Source organism: Azolla caroliniana, unplaced genomic scaffold (genome assembly GCF_043228905.1).
Source record: "Azolla caroliniana isolate FFs.n. ecotype wild unplaced genomic scaffold, voAzoCaro1.0.p SCAF_14, whole genome shotgun sequence".
Classification (NCBI taxonomy): Eukaryota; Viridiplantae; Streptophyta; class Polypodiopsida; order Salviniales; family Salviniaceae; genus Azolla; species Azolla caroliniana.
The window spans coordinates 1,088,545-1,101,242 of NW_028230449.1; the positions used below are offsets into that span (position 1 = coordinate 1,088,545).

At 40.2% G+C, this 12,698-nt stretch overlaps 1 pseudogene; it reads right to left on the reverse strand.

The window, feature by feature from the left end:
* Positions 1-11,666: 11,666 nt before the first annotated feature.
* Positions 11,667-12,434, reverse strand: LOC147855114 (uncharacterized; annotated as a pseudogene).
* Between the last annotated feature and the right edge of the window lie 264 nt (positions 12,435-12,698).

A 12,698-nucleotide genomic window follows, 5' to 3' on the forward strand; every position in this document is an offset into this window, starting at 1 on the left:
AGCACATCAGCTGAGAAGTTGACGTAATTGATCTCCTCATACCGGCCACTCTTCTTGTCTGATTTCTGAGACTTGTCGTTCTTGTTCTTGAGTGCGCGGCAGTCGGCTTTGATGTGTCCGGGTTTCTTGCAATAGTTGCAGATTCGATTGTCCCGTGACTGGCTCCGTCTTCTCTGATTGTTCGGCTGCCGTGAGGAATCTCTTCCTCGTATGTTCGATCGTTCTGTCGAACCTTGTACTACATAAGCGTCGTCTGTTGAGTCTTTGGCGAAAGACTTTCTCCGAGCTGCTTCGGTCAGGATTGCGCTCGTGACTTCGGAGTATTTAACAGCCGTGGTTGACGCGTTGCACACGGTTGTGACGAAAGTTTCCCATGATGAGGGAAGGCTGCTCATGAGTATCATTGCTCTGAGTTCATCCTCGATTGCCGTCCCCTGGGATGAGATTTGGGAGCTTATGCTTTCGTACTCATTGAGATGTGCTTGAACCGAATCCGATTCTTTCATCCGCAAGTTGTAGAGGCGCCGGATCAGAAACATCTTCGTTGCAGCGACCTTCTTTTCGTAGGTGTCCGACAGTGTTTTCCACAGTTCGAATGCTGTCGTACACGATTGCACCGTAAAGTATACCGATTCCGATAGGTGCATCCGAATCGTGGCGCGGACGATTCTGTCCAGCTTCTGCCACTCAATTGGTTTGTATCCTTCTGGAGGTTCTTCATTTTCGATGGGATCAATTTGCCCCTTGACTATGAGGTAGTCCTGCATTTGCTCCTTCCAGAAGTTGAAGTTCGATCCATCGAACTTTCGTAGACTCATTTCTGACGAGCCGGATGTTGATGTCATGACTCTGCCCTAAGTCGGCTACGAACTTTGGTGAAGTGCAGCGGTTTGGCCCACTCAGTGTCGTTCTAGCCGAAGTTGGACACAAGTGATGTTGATTACGGAGAGTCGGGGATTTGGTTCGGATTGACTACCGACAACTGTCTTAGTCGAGTTGAACCTAGATTTAACGATCCGACAGTACTTCAAGCCGATTCGGTTTCGGTTGACTGCAACAGTGAGAGCAATGGAACCGACTGGTCCTTCCGATTATTGTCCAATCGAATGAAACACGAACTGGGGTTGTCCTTGAAGTCGTCGTTGTGCAGGAAGCCCACCTCAAGCAGTTACGATCAAGGAAGTAGAGTACAGCCGACTGGTTTACTCCGAGTGATGATCTAACGCAGCGAGATTCAAGCTTGTGTTTGCCTACTTTCTTCTCTGTTTCTTCGAATGACGCAGGAAACCGAATGCTTTGTAGACTAGGATGAAGCGAAAAACCGAATACTGTGCAGGCTGTGATGACGGCCGACAGCGGGTTGAGGAACCTTGCTCTGATACCAAATGTTGAAGACAAAGGCCGTCAATGCGGAAGATCGAGAAGCATTCGATTGGGGTTGAGTACCTGCGTATGACAGTTTTCAAGATTTTGCACAGAGATAGAGAGAGAGAGAGAGAGGAGGCACAAAAGACTCTTTCTATTTCATAGAAACAATAATACAACCAACCTTACAAAAAGGTTACTAGGTCACTTTATATAGTGACAAACTTAGGGCAACTACCATTTATGCTAATTACACAAATGGCCCAGACTTGAGCTATACAAAGGGATAGTGTGAATACGTCCATTATACACTTGTATTCGACAGGTTGTAGATAGACCAAGCGGGGAAAGGAGTGGCTATGGAGGGGAGAGGGAGACGAAACCACCAAGAACGATTTGGGCACACCCGAATCGTAGACATAACTTGGTGTAAGCGAGGATTAGAAGAGATAGGGGGAGGGGAGAGGGAGATGAGGAATCAAACACTAATAATAAACTCTACATAAGATTAAGGATTAAAACATACCCATAAGCCTGAGAGAGAGAGAGAGAGAGAGAGAGAGAGAGATTAAAAGCAAAACTAATATTCATTAAGAGAGGGTTTACAATGAGATAGGGGAAATGAGAATGGCCACGAGCAAACTAGTTTCGCTCCCTACGGGGCTCATTAGTGCTAAAATGATTATTAGGGGTGGATAGGTTTATATAAGGAGTTTTAGGAGAGGCTTTAGAGAAATGACAATAGGGAGTGGGGGTGTGTGCTTATGGATATGATTGAAAAGGGGAAGATTTGGAGAAGAAGGGGGTGGATTTTATGGGCTTTAATGTGATCAGAGGGAGGATGTGCAACAAACCCATAAGATTGTAAGGCACATGGGAACACATAGTGGGTTATATAGATAGGTAAATAGATAGATGTTTTTAGTGTCCATAGAGAAGCCAATATTGACCCATGGGACCTAAGCACAAACGTTATCTTGATGTGTGTATCCTTCATAAAAAGGGACATTCATACTTTGAAGCACCAAGTCTCAATGTGTGAATAAAGCATACCCAAATGAGTTCAACCTTCTAGGTGTTCTCTTTAGTGTGGCACTCAAGTCATCACCCTCGCTTAATATATCATCATAGCTTTCACAAATTGCACTATATGTAGAGCATGTAAAAAGCAAGTGATACTCATGGTCTACTAACCCTTCCTTGCATACCTAACACGCCTTTATGTTTGGCTGACTTTGATTCCATAATGCCACTTCAATACTAGGTCGAGAGCCTTAGGATGGAACTAGCTACTATCATCAACATGGGACTCTCAATAAAATTATTGAGACTCTCAATGGGGCAAAAATGTTAAGGTCATGGGCATTTGAGCTAATTTTAGTGGTTTCCAAGGTACGACAAAAGGGAGATTGGTTATGATAGGACAAGTCACACATGACAATCTGAGAGCGTAAGGAGTTCAACTATAAAATAAGATTGGCTACACCCTGGACATGACATCTTGGAGACATTGTGGATACTTTTTATGTGAGGCAAAGCTTTTGTGCTTTCACTTGTATAATTTAAGGCTATATTCGGTGGTATGGGATGCCAATGGGTTTTATACTTATATCTTTTTCTTTGCTCAAAAGTGGTGGTTATGGCTAAGCGCAATCCATTTTTCATTAATTTCTTATCATTAAATATAATGTCATAATATTTGATATTAGAGAAAAGGACACAAAACGAAAAGAGCATCCCATTAAGTTCGTCCTATATCACTAAATATAGCCATATATATTATACCTTGGGTCTAAACATGAGAGATTTACTTCATCCACAAAGAGTGAACAATTTCTTTGACGTGTTGTGTTGAAGGCGATGATTAATTCTCTTTATATAACTAAACTTTGAGGCTCCAATCCACCACATGTCCTAGAAGAGTCAATTCCCACTTATCTTACTCTTAAAACCTTTACAATTAGGCTTTAAAATTGTTTCATAAAGCTATGCTTGTGGCAAATATCCATCATGCTCACACATGTCTACCAATCTGGCACATGAAATGTACATACTATATGTCTATAAAATATGTGCATGCATACTAGTACAATTATTGTAATTACTCAAATGTCATATAATAATACTAAAGTAAGTCAAAATACCTTGGGTCTAAAACATGAGAGATTTACCTCATTGACAAAGAGTGAACAATTTCTTTGGCGTGTTGTGTTGAAGGCGATGATTAGTCCTCTTTATATAACAACTCTGAGGTTCCAATCCACCACATGTCCTAGAAGAGTCAATTCCCACTTATCTTACTCTTAGAACCTTTACAATTAGGCTTTAAAATTGTTTCATAAAGCTAAACTAAACTCTAAGGCTCCAATCCACCACACGTCCTAGAAGAGTCAATTCCCACTTATCTTACTCGTAGAACCTTTACAATTAGGCTTTAAAATTGTTTCATAAAGCTATGCTTGTGACAAATATCCATCATGCTCAAACATGTCTACCAATCTAGCACATGAAATATACATACTATATGTCTATAAAATATGGGCATGCATACTAGTACAATTATTGTAATTGCTCAAATGCCATATAATAATAATAATAAAGTAGGTCAAAATATTACAATTTTCTAATGTTAAGCATTTTCCTATTGAGAATAAAAACACGACTACTTAATAGGTCATTTCTTATAGGAATTTGTACATATGAGTTTAATGAAAATAAAATTGAGGGATGCAATTTGTTTAATTTTCGACCTTGTCAAATGTGTACTTTTTTTCCAAGATGTTGAAAAAATGGATGGCAAGATTGTCCCTAAGGACCCTACATATGCTTGTGATTGGATGGCATGATGGGGTTGTCCATTCTTAGTTTCTCAACATTGATTTGTATCAGTTCTATAGTGATGATCTTTATTAGTAAAAAGAAGCTTTCGGTGATATCAATGTCTAACTGCGTTCAAAGCTTGCTAGTTGTGTCTTGAGGCTTGTTGAAAAATAACAGGTTTTGTTAGGCAGACATTTGTTGTTATGTGGATAGTGATTGCCCCACCTTTCTTTATCTAAGGTCACAAACAATAGCCAAATCTAAATGAAAGCAACATGTAAATAATCGAGTATCTATAGATACTTAAGCGTGTACATAGATTGATTCACCTAACTGATGGGAAGCAGTTTCCTCTTGGAAAATAAAGAATGAAAAATTTCCCTCATTTATCTCTAAAAAGATTCTCTCTACAAATACAATTTCCCTCTCTAGAGTATAGGTTGTGCTTTATGGTTACATGTTCAACCGAGTTCATTCATTAGATTTCAATGCGATAACAACCCAAAGCAAGCGTTTTGAATGGCACAATGGTTTGCTATAATTCCACTCCTAAATTCCTAAAACACAACAAAAGTTTACTATTAGATTTGTGTGGGAGTGAGGAATCACAAAATAGAAGCACAAACAAGAGTGACGAAGTAGATCACACGAAGAAGAAGAAAGAGGATAGTCGGAAGAGATCTTTATTCACTATGATGAACAACGTTTTTGTAAGTATGAGTGAAGCGAGAGCTATATATGAAATAATGAAACCGTAACTTCCATGAGTATTATGTACTACCACATATATGAGTATATCATATACTTGTGGTTACATGGGAAAAAACCTCTAGCCAGCTCTAGAGTAAAAAGTACCCATGTATAGGGAAATGCTTCACATCAAAGTTATTCGAGGGACACATAAGTGTAACAAAATCTTTGTGTAACTTCAAATAGTTGGTGCTACACCGAGTATACGTGTAAAACTTGGCTAGAGTTATGCCTTCTCTTCCAAAGTTGTATGGAAGACTAGATCAATGCCTCTCCTTATTGTTGGAAAGATGGGTAAGAGTGATCACCAATGGCTCTTATGCTATGCATGAATGTGTGAATGATTTGAACAAAACCCTCACTTTCTCAACAAACTAGCTTCTTAATTAAGGACGGATGGTGCTAGAGCTCTACCCACCCCATCATATCCACTATTGTTTGACTACTCTAGATATTGGGTGATGTGTTTTACCTGGAGAATGAGAAATGGGTTCTTGTTTGATGGATTTCATGGGGGCATCACAACGATTCCCTAGGTTGAAAGTAAAGTCAATTTGGCAAATTTCACAAATATGTTGTATGGGGATGTTGTTTGAAGACGAGGTAGATTTATGTCATCTAGTATTAGAACACTTGAGAAGATTTACCTTGGCATATCACTATTAATGAAGTAGTGGTGATAGGAAGGGTTGTATTATCATCTTGTTTTAATAATAAACATAGATTTACGAAAATAAAAAGGGAGAGTATATTATAGTCCTTGGAGGTCAAGTAACTAATGGAACCAAAAGTGAAATATTTTTATATAGCACGTGTAGGATTGAGTAGTGATTCTCGATGTTTAAGAGTTGTAATAAATTATAATAAATATTGTCATGAACATGTGTGAAAATGAGAGCAGGGCCACTTGAAGCTGTGCATGCAATTCAATACATGTATGCTCTTGATTATCATGTGTCTCAGTATAATAAAATAAAATAAAATTTGCACTTCTTGTCACAGTCGTGAATGTATGTGTATCATAGTTGTTAAAAAACACGTATTCTACGTTTTAGAACTGTCGTTTTTAAAAATTTGACGTATTCAACGTATTTAACAAGTATTTATCATTTCAAAAAATATTTTCTTATTTTGAAAAAAAAACTTTAAATTTAAGAAGTATTTAACGTATTTTACAAATATTCTACATGTATTCTAAGTATTCTAAACGTATTCTACATGTATTCTAAGTATTCTAAACGTATTCTACATGTATTCTAAGTATTTAACGTATTTAACGTACTTTATCTATAAAATACGTATTCTAAGTATTTAAAAAAATAAAGTTAGAATACTTGTAGAATACTTAGAATACGTATTGTACGCGTATTTTTTGCTAAGTATTTTACAACAATGATGTGTATGCATGGGTGAGTACACATGTGTTTGTAAATATGAACTTGTATGTGTATTTGTGTGAAGGAGTGTGAAAAAATGTATATTTATGCATAAGTGTAGTTATAAGAATGGTTATGCACATGTGTAAATGTGTGTAGGTGCAAATGTGTATGTGTATTTTTGGAAGTGTGCATAGATGTGAGTCTCTAAGGGGTTCAATGCGATTCTAACGGTGGTCAATCGATACACGAAGATGGCTCATTTCTTGCCATGTACTAAGGAGATCTCCAGTGAAGACACTGCCGAAATTGTCATGCGTGAAGTATGTCGGCATCATGGACTTCCCGATAGTATCATCAGCGACCGTGGACCCCAGTTCGTGTCAAAATTCTAGAAGCACCTTTTTAACATGCTCAAGGTCTCTTGTAACCTCTCCTCCGGCTACCACCCACAAACCGACGGCCAAGCTGAACGAACAAATCAAACGCTGGAGCAGTATCTGCGGTGCTTTCTCAGTTATCATCAGGACGACTGGGCAGATATTCTCCACTTCGCCGAATTTGCCTATAACAACTCTATCCACACATCCACTAAAGTTACGCCATTTTATGCTTATATGGGATGTCATCCCCGGTGGAGTGTACTTGAAACCCCAGAGGTGTCCACAAATCCGTGCGCGGAGGATCGTTTGGAGCGGTTACGCAAGATACAAGCGGATTTATCTACTCATCTCCAGCAAGCTCAACAAACACACAAGGTCTACGCGGATCGTCATCGACTTCCATCCAGTTTTAATATTGGAGATCGAGTGTGGCTGCTACGACGACACATCAAGACTACTCACCCATGTGAGAAGTTGGATTATCGGCGATTAGGTCCTTTTCGTATTTTCTGACAGATTAATGATGTCGCTTTTCATCTCGATCTACCTCCTCAACTTCGGATACATCCAGTGTTTCATAGTTCTCTCCTTGAACCCTACCACGAGAGCACCATCCCAGGACGTCTTATCCAACCTCCACCCCCGATCGAGCTTGAAGATGGGCCGGAGTACGAGGTTGCCGCCATCCTTGATTCCAAGATTGTTCGCAACAAGCTCTACTATCTAGTCGATTGGCTAGGCTATAGTCCCAACGAACGTACTTGGGAACCGATCGAGAATGTGACCAATGCTCGTGCTCTTCTTGAAGACTTCCATCGTCAATATCCACACAAACCGGGTCCTCAATCCAAGACGACTCGTGACACTAGTCGTTTTAAAGGGGGGATAGTGTCATGATATGGCAAGACTCGAACCCATGACCTTAGGTTATATGGGTCGAGCTCTTTACCATTAGACCATCTATTGGAATACGTAGGATATTATTTTCATTTACATTTTATTATAGGAAATTAGTGTATATTCCAGATTTCTCTGGGACATTCTAGAAGCTTCAAGATTACTCCTGAAAACACTATAAAAGAGGGCACTAGGCATTATGTTGAACCAAATTGGTTCAACGCCAGTCTTAAGCCTTTTAGCCACCATTGTATATTCTCTTCATATAATACATATCTTTCTTATCATCACTCTCTCTCTCTCTCTCTCTCTCTCTCTCTCTCTCTCTCTCTCTCTCTCTCTTCTCTCTGTCTCGCTCACTCCTTCCTTCTCTCGAAGAAGTTCTACACCTCTCATAGTACTAATCCTTCGTTTAGTACTAATTCCTTCTCTGTCTCAGTATTGTTCCTGACAGCTCCTCGGCCATATGAGCGGCGGCAGTTACTTGGGCGTGCGTGAGGAAATCCATTAACTCATATGTTATGCCCAGTCGAAGTAGTGCACTGAACTCATATGCCTCTGCGGGAAGATCTTTGTAACCGAGGACTTCCTCCTCTGATATCTGTGTGGTTTGTCCATGCTCGATCCTTCCGACTTGGAGCCATGACTCCGCTAATACCATGGTCGTGGAGGTTGGGCTGGCCTCTTTTGATTTCTGATGATGGTCACCCTCAGTTCTTGTGGTTGACTCACGAATGATGCGGCGTCGTTTTGGCGGCTGATCCTGCGTGTCTGGGGCCGATGGTGTTGACTCCTCAACTTGTTTCCTCTTTTGTTGTCGTATGGCCGAGGGCTACTAGCTTGTGGGCCGTGGGCTCGGTTGTGGAGAGGTCATTGATATCCTTGGCGTTTTCTGGCGTATGGTTACATCCTCGGTGATGGGCTCCTCGGCTTCATCCCATTCGACACGGGTCGTTGTTAACGCCCGTTCTTTCTGTGTTTTTGGTGGGGGTGGTGGGGGTGGTGCCGAGGCGGAAGTAGGGTTCCGAACGGCTGAGGGAGGTGGAGAAGGCGAGTAGGGAAACCGAAGGAGGTGGGTAGAGGACTATGAGGAAGTGATTAATCACAGGCAACAAACGCTGACCGGTTTGAAAAGATTCGAGCGCCGCACGAACTCCTTCGCCGGTGATGATTCCCCAATCGATTTTGTCGCCTTCATACGCCGGGATGATGATAGCAGCTTTGTTCTGTGGCATACTCATGGGATTGGTATGCACAAAGGCGTATTCCATCAAAATCCGAGTGATCTCCCCAAAAGCTTTGTTTGGCCCTCCGTAAGTGCGGTAAGCTTTACATCCCAAAATATTCCTTGATGATCGAGTGGGGAGGGATTTCGACCTCATGGTCTCCGCCCAACGCAAAGTCCAAAGCCGCGCCAATCATGTTGTTGGATACTGTATCAGGGTGGATTCTGCGTGCTATCGATGGGGCGTCTGGGTGCGCTGGAGCGTCGATGACCCGCAAGTACCCACCCAATCCTCGTTGTTGTAGCCAAGAACGGGTTTCCTGCGATGCGGTGAGAGGCATTGTGGGTGCAAAGGTTTGCTGGCAGGAGGCGTGGGAGGAAGCGATGAGACGAGGGCGAGACAGAGAGTTGGGGGAACGTTGTTGGTCTATGCAAGGGCTACGAGGGCGAGAGGTAGGGGTCCATTTGCAGGGGCGATGAGAACGAGATAGAGCTGCGGAGCTTGTAGATGGTGAAGGCAAGAACGCATCTGAGTGAGTGGGCGCGTTGTGTGTGAGGTAGTTTCTTTTATGAGACTGCCTAGGGTTTTGTGCAAGGAGAAGATCTTTGAGATTCCTAGTTGTGGCTACCATAATAAGGTATTATGGCCACACGTCCCAGGAGTGCTAGTCTGGTGTGCATGCTTCTTAAATATTCTATTTTAAAGTGGATGTGACTAGTTGGTGAACCTAAAAAAATCTCGTGATTTGGGGTGATTAGTCAGGTAATTCTAGGTAATACTAATTTAACTACTAAAAATCATTCCTACTATATACATTTGGTGGGTAGGTCATGATTTTACCGATGGGGACACGTGGCCTAGTTTGAGGCGTCGTCCGGGAGCTGGTCCGTGTCGTCGGTCTCGGCAAAAGGATTAACTGGGGTCGTCCCGAGGTCCCGAGGGCTCCACTATGTTTAAAGAGGTTGTATCACATGTGTTCACAAACCTTTTATAAACCCCTTATACATATATTTTTTACTATTTTAGATACCCTTCTATGAAAAAATAGCTAATAAAAATAACCCTTAGTATGAATATATATTTTGACAACAACCTCATTTTAAATGCCCTTACATAGAAGATATATGTATGTTTTATAAATCGGTGTATGTATGTGTTGTGTGTATGTATGTATGTGTTATTTGTGCATGTGTTTGTTCATATGTATGTATTGTATTCCATGTTTATTTATGTACGTATTATATTGTATGTGTTGTATATCCTAGTTGTATGACATGTGTATGTATCTATGGGTCATGTGTATGTGTGTGTAGTGGGAAGGCATCCATTTGCACCTAAATTATAAATATTCTTTTACTAATAAAGACTCATGACTTAATTATTTGGTTTGATAGATATTCTATATTTAAACTTTATGAAATTTCATCAACAATCATCATCAATATGCCATCACTACAAGAAGTTCCTTCAAATGCTCAATAATTTCTCACATCACAACATTATTTAACAAGGAAGAGATTAATATATGACTAATTCAATATGCAAAGCTTATTAAGCAATATATGTGCTACATGGGTCAAGCCACATTTGACATATATATCAATCACAGTATTGGCTATATAACATCTCTTTGTAGTACACCTTTAACTTAGAGTATATCGTTTACAACAAACAAACACATGTAAAACCAACTTGCTATAATAATGAAATACCCAGGGTTCAAATAATGTTTCAAACAAACAATGATTCATTATATGAGAGGAAAGTAATGACAACAATTCCATATTACAATACATACAATTATTTACAACAAGTAGAAATCAGGACCGTGCATTCTCATAATGATGTAGCATATTTTACAACAATAAAATAACATTTTATTGGGATATATACCTACATTTACACATTACATCCATGAATATAGCGCCATTAGTTCTGCGTTTTCTTCTTCGGGGTCATTCCAGAGCAATAAAATGATGTACATATTCCAATAAAATGTTTTTTTATTGTTGTAAACTCATCCAAATTAGATCCTAAGTGTTGGAATTATTACTGGTCTTTTCATGGTTGTAGATTTCATGTTGGTGACTTCTTCAGTTTCAGCCTCCTTCCATCAGGAGACTCCCCTCGAGGAAGCACTTGTTTTCTTGTTGGATATGCTTTACTCCTTGGAAAAAGATATTATCATGACAAATGCTTTCTTTCTTTGTAACTATAAAGGAAATCTAGTTGTTAGCAGACATCATCTCTAGATTTTTAATTGAAGGAAAATGATTTCACTACATTAATTGTTTCAAAAATCAAGGGAACTCTACACGAAGAATGTGAATTGTGAGGTTGTATAGCAAATACACAACAAATACAAAAATTAACATGGAAAAAAAAAACATGAGGGAATGTTGCAAACGCATGTGTGCATGCATACAAACACAACCATGCATATGCAAATACACATACACATACACATACACATACACAATACACAATACACAATACAAACATGGTTAAAAACTAATATGATATTAAACCAAGAACCAAGAACAAAACATGGATTCAACCAAATAGACATGACCCCACCTGAACCGGAGATCGATGAAGAATTACGGGCTAGAAGAGCTTAGGGCTCTTGAGTTTGAAGGAGCACAATTTCGAGATGAGGGAGACAGTCGAGGAGGCGGTAGTGGGGCTTGTGATGACCACACTGCAATCGACCCGGACAACACAAGTGCCCAAGGTCATTGCCCTGAGGCAGCCAAGAGGGTGGAGTTGAGAGAGGAGGAGATGGCGGTGCGAGTGAGATGTCTGAGCCCTCCCTCCATGGCGCCTTCTCTCTCTCTCTCACTAATTGTACAAATTCAAGCTAACTTCACATTTATTCTCCCCACATTAGATCATTGCCCATATGAATCAAGAGTACTTTTAAATGATGGAAACAAACGAAAGGGCTTCCTACAACACAACTTACACAACTTCAAAATCAATGCCCTTGATACAAATTCCATTTTGTAAGCAATGAATGTGTGATGTATGTTTAGTTGATTCACATTCAGTCATGAAAATGTTTTCTAACTTTTCATTCAGTATCTTGATATGCTGATAGTTTCTCGAATGCACAAAAGCGCTTGCAAAGCTTCTCCAATGTTGCCGGTGAGTGTTGCATTTATTCAACTTCAAGTTCCTTGACATTGCCTGGTAATCTTCACTGTGCTTGGATATTAATTGGATCATGTAAATTCTTTGCACCTTTGTAAGTCATTGTATAGGAGCATGATCACCATCTCATCTTTTCTTCCCTAGGGCAGATTTCAAATCATCACTTTTGACATCGCTACCATCATCAACAATCATATCTTGAACTCCATTAGGAACTTGCAAACTCTTTGAGATCATTGTGTCCCTCGTACTCGATCAAGCACCCAAGAAGTTAGGCAAGATCCCTAATGACTTATAATTCCACAAAAGGCTTGCATGCCCATCCCATTTAATGCCAGCTATTACTGCTTTTGGAGGTACGAAGTTGTAGGTTTGGGTTTGAAGGTCTTTTCCTGTGGCATTCCCACTTTCGCTTTAGGTTTCGATTTCTTGAACGAACGCCTCGATCTTGCCATGGCTACCTTGTTTCTGTTTCTCTGCAAAAAACCTTTAGAGTTCTCTCTCTCTCTCTCTCTCTCTCTCTCTCTCTCTCTGCCCTCCGTTTCCTCTCTATCTCTCCCTTCTTTCCCCACATCCAATCCCCTACCCCTTTCTTTCCTTCTTTCCTTCTTTCTCTCTTTCTCTCTTTCCCCCCTTTCTTCTTTTCCCTCCACATTTTTTCTAAAACATAACACACATATTTGTAATCTCCCTCCATTTCTTCCCCCATTTTTTTAAAACAACTACGT